The sequence below is a fragment of the Sceloporus undulatus genome, chromosome 6 (genome assembly GCF_019175285.1).
Source record: "Sceloporus undulatus isolate JIND9_A2432 ecotype Alabama chromosome 6, SceUnd_v1.1, whole genome shotgun sequence".
Taxonomy (NCBI): domain Eukaryota; kingdom Metazoa; phylum Chordata; class Lepidosauria; order Squamata; family Phrynosomatidae; genus Sceloporus; species Sceloporus undulatus.
The window spans coordinates 88,979,404-88,984,414 of record NC_056527.1 but is presented as its reverse complement, the minus strand read 5'-3'; positions in this window follow the sequence as shown (position 1 = coordinate 88,984,414).

Sequence of the window (5,011 nt, the reverse complement as noted above, 5' to 3'; positions counted from 1 at the left end):
ACTATAGTACATGGTCCTAGCATCCCTATCAACACCCACCAATCCCCAAATAGAAGATGACCAACCTGGTCTTAATTTAGATGTTTTGAATTCAAGCTGTATTGGTATGTGGACACCCTGTAAAGACAGAGGGGGAGGAGGTAGACATATTACAAAGTTGGCACTTTTAAAAGCTGCTCATGGTGTTAAGCAAGGTGGGACAGAAACCTAGTAACGTTTGGCTGCATCCAGTTTCTTGCTATACAGAATTAATGCAGTTTGACACCACTTTAACTGTCATGACTCAAGGCTATGGAATTCTGAAAATGGTAGTTTTGTGGGTCATTCAGTTGTATCTGACAGAGAGCTCTAGTGCCACAACAAACTACAATTCCCAAAATTCCACAGGATGGAGCCATGGCAGTCAAAGTGGTGTCAAAATGAATTATTTCTGCAATGCGGATGCAGCCTAAGTAAGGTCTTGTGAGTATATTAAGAGACCTATTCCTCACCTCATTCCTCTGTTGTGTAACACTGTCCTAAAGAACTTTTTTGTAGTGGTTGGACAGCCGACAGGTCAAGGTGCAATAATTTTTTGCTTAGCTGGCACAATGACATTATTTATCACTCTCAGAGTTCCTGATTCCTCTGAGCTTTACTTCCCTATCACACAACCTTTGCACTCTGCGAAATAAACTGCAACCAGTGATTGGAAGTAATGAGATAAAGAAACTGTTGTTGTTGTTGTTGTTGTATGCCTTCACATCTTTTCCAACTTATGGCAACCCTAAGGTCAATCTATCATGGCGTTTTCTTGCCAATTTTCTTCAAAGGGGAGTTGCCTTTGCCATCCTCCGAGGCTGAGACATTGTAACTTGCCCAAAATCATCCAGTGGGCTTCCATGGCTAAGCAAGGATTTGCATCCTTGTCTCCAAAGTCACAGTTCAGTGCTCAAACCACTATACCATGCTGGCAGTTACCTGTAAGGGGAATTTTGTGGGGCAAAGGAAGAGATGAGGGCATAACAATCTACTGTCACAATGCAGAATTAATACTGTTTGGCACCGCTTTAAGTGCCAGGGCTCCATCCTATGGAATCCTAGTAATTGTAGTTTGTTGTGGCATCAGAGCTCTCTGACACAGAAGACTAGATATCTCACAGAACTACAAACTGCAGAATGCCATAGCATGGAACCATGACAGTTAAAGCAGTGCCAAGCTGCATTAATTCTGCAGTGTAGATGCAGCCAAAGTTATATTTCAAAAGTAACATGAGAAATGGAAATTATATTACAGCATGGAATCCAGCAAGTAAAAAGGTCCCTTGACATGAATGTTTAGTCATTACATACTGTAGGGGGCAGTGCTCATCTCTGTTTCTAAGGTGCGGTATATAAAGCAGCGTACCAGCTCCAGTTCAAGGGTTAGGGACTATGTGGCAACCACATGGTCCCCAACCCTAGAACATACGGATGGTGTAACAATGGCAGCGCCCTGTATACACGGGTGCTGTTATTGTTATGTAAGCGCCGCGCGGCATCTGCACATTCCCACGTGGTGCTTACATAATGAGTGTGCCAGTGGCACACTTGTTACACCGCCCCTGCAGCATAAAAAGAACCTGCTTTTCTCGAGTTCTTTTTCCTCTGGTTTGTCAGCTGCGGCTTCCCTTCGGAGGAAAAAAGGCCGCCGGCAGGTCGCCTTTTTCAGGCGGTCTGTCCCAGGCCTAAGCCAAAGAGCCAGTGTTGTCTGAGGACTGCTCTGGTGGTAATGTGGCCAGCATGACTGCACCAAACACTGTTACCTTCCCACAGAAAGGTAGTACCTATTTATCTACATGCATTTGCATGCTTTCGAATTGCTAGGTTGGCAGAAGCTGGGACTAGTGACAGGAACTCACCCCATCATGCAGGCCTCGAACTGCCAACCTGCCAGTCTTGCAGTCAACAGAGTCAGCATCTTAACCACTTGAGCCATTCATCCCTACAAGTGGCGTGTTAATTTAATTAAATTCTTAATTCTTATTTTCTTTTTTTATTAAAAAGGCAATCAGCACTGAATTCTGAAGTGACACCTAAATTCTCACACAGGTTACGTACTTTCCGTGAAAGCGGGGGAGCATAACAATTTAATCAAATTAATTTTGCAGTGTGCATATATCAGGCTGCATTTCAGAGGAAAGAAGATTTTTTAGAGGTAATTTCCAAAATAATCATTGAGCAAGAGCTAAATTTTGACACATGCAATTGGACTGGCAGAAATACAGTTCCCCATCCTTCCCTCCCTAGAGAAGCCCCCTTCCATCCATGTGACACAGAGATCAGGAGAGCCTACTAAACTGAGCACACTGTAATGAAGGAAAAAGGGAGTAAACCCCAAAATTTGTCAGTGGCACCTTTCTCCCATATAGGTTCATTAAAATCTGTTCAAAGCTGTTAAGAGCTGTTAGTGCTGATCAGACAAGTTTGGGGTATATTGTTTTCAGAGCTGTCCTTATGTAGGGTTTGGAAAATAAACTTGCAAAACAAAATTAAAGAAATGATTATCCATTTCAAAAAGAAGATATTTTAGGGATGTTTAAAAAGGAAGGTTTAGGTGGATCTACACCGTAGAAATAATACAGTTTGACACCACTTTAAGTGTTGTAGCTGCATTTTACAGAATCCTAGGATCTGTAGTTTTGCAAGGTCTTTTACTTTCTCTGCCAAAGAATGATGGTCCCTCGCAAAACTATAAACCCCAATAGTCAGTAGGATGGAGTCATGGCAGTTAAAGTGGCATCAAACTGCATTATTCCTACAGTATAGAGGCACCATCGAAATAATTCATTTAGGAACATTATTAGATGCACTGCAGTGACAAGGAATTGTATAGGAGAATACTGGATATTCACAAGAATGGCTTTAACTTCATTCTCGAAAGAAAGAAAGAAAGAAAGAAAGAAAGAAAGAAAGAAAAGAAAAGAGCTGGGAAATTACTTTATTAATAAAATTGACTTATTTTCCAAGAAGTCACTTAATGAGACAATTAGGTTTCACTCTCTCTTTATACATTTCTAGAATCATGCAAGTGTCTGTCTTTCTCACATGCTGTAACACTGGCTCTCTTTTTTTACTTTCTCTCTGTCTTGTTGTCCTTCTTTGTGTGTGGCAATTTTCCAGTTTTCTTGCTTTTGTTACTTGTGAGTTTTGAAATGATTTTTGCTGATTTTTTTTACAGCTTGAATTCTAGTGGTTAGTCCCAACCAGAGTAGATCCATACCACCAACTGTTGAACAATAAGTTAAAATGCAGATAAAGTGCACTAATGCAATGGATCTGCTTTAGGTGGGAGTAACAACAGGATCCAGGCCAATCTATTAGTTCTTTATTGGATTTATTTATAACATGTTCAATATTACAACAAATTTTTAAGTGTCATTGATTAAGAAACCAAGTTCCCCCAGATGCAAGCAAATGCAATTAACTTTCCCCAGATGCAAGCGTTCTTTCTCTTAAGGAGAGTTCATACTACGCATGCTAATCACTGTACCGCATCAAGTGATGAGCTGTTATGGTTAAAGGCAGAACTTCCTGGTTACCTTGGATGAACTCCAATACAATGTTTTTTAAGAAAAGAAGGGCACTGATTCTTTCAGGGGCGAGCAGTCAAGTCCTGACTCACAGAGGGATGGGATACCAAGTCAAATATATGGTTGAGTAAATCAGAGCAGGGGAATGTGTTTTTTGTTATTGTCTTTTTTTTCCCTTTTTTTACTGCAAGTGCTAGAATCCATGGCCAGCATGACTGTGGTTGTGGGTCCTGGGAGTTGTAGTCCAAAAATGTAACACTCCCAAGCTGTGGTATCAATCAACTTTTCAATGGCATGGACTTTTCAGAGAGTCTCAGGCCCAGTACTGATTAGAAGAAAGGGGTGGCCAGAGGTTATCTCTTTCTTCTCCAGATTGTTGCCATGGCTGTGGCAACGATCCTCCCCAAAAAGGAGCTGCGAAATGCAGCTCCTTCCTGTGATGCTGCCAAGGCACCATTAGCACCCTAGGGCGTCGCAGTGATGTCATGCATGAGCAGCCCTGTTTGGGCGCAGAGCATGTGTGATGTCATCCACATGCACGCCATGTGAATGGTGCTGCGTAAACATGGTGCTGCTGTTACATGGTAGGGTTCCGGAGCATGCGGATGCTGCTCGCTACGGAATGCTAGAATTGGCCCCAGGCCACTGCAAACTGGCGGTCTGTACTGGGCCTCACTTAGTATGTCACACTGAATGTTGTTTCTCAAAGAAGCAAACTGACACCATGACAAGTCAGGCCCTGGCTACAGTTCCCAACATGCCCACTGTTTATGTAACAGTGTAGAGGTCTGTGAATCACATGTTAGACTTACATTGTCTGGCTCCCAGGGGCGGGTGAAGTGGACGCCTTAGAGATGGAAATGGATTTTGGGTTATGTGAGATGAGAATAAACTACTTCATTCCTACCCGGTGTTGTGTCTTCGTCTTTGAAACTCAGACAGGTAGGAAAGACTATATATGGAGATATTGGAGCCTTCCATGGAGTAGATCAAGGAGGTGTATGCAAGCTGAGGCTGGAGAGAAGGCATGGGGAAGAGACCAGCCCTGCCATAAGGCAGAGTGAATCACTTGACAGATAATACACAGGAGGATGAGGTGAAGGCATTAGAAGGTTTGGAGAACTGAGCTTAAGAAATGTTTAAGATCATTCTGGAGCTACTCCATTTCTGCCAAGTCTTCTGTGCCTTAAGTAGGCTGGGAGCTTCTGATTGTAGTCTACACAGTAACTTTTTCAAGTTGTTTTAGAGGATAGAATGTATGTGGCATATGGCCCCTTAAACTTCCTGTCCTCAGGTATGATACAATAAGGGCAGGTGGTACATAGATAAACACCTACTAGTAGGTTCCTAAGTCACTATGCTAGGGTTTTTGACTTCCAATTTTATTAAAATGGCAACAACTACCAATTAGGTTGCGGAAAAATAACAGTCGTGGTGAAGACATCAGGTATGAACTTTTG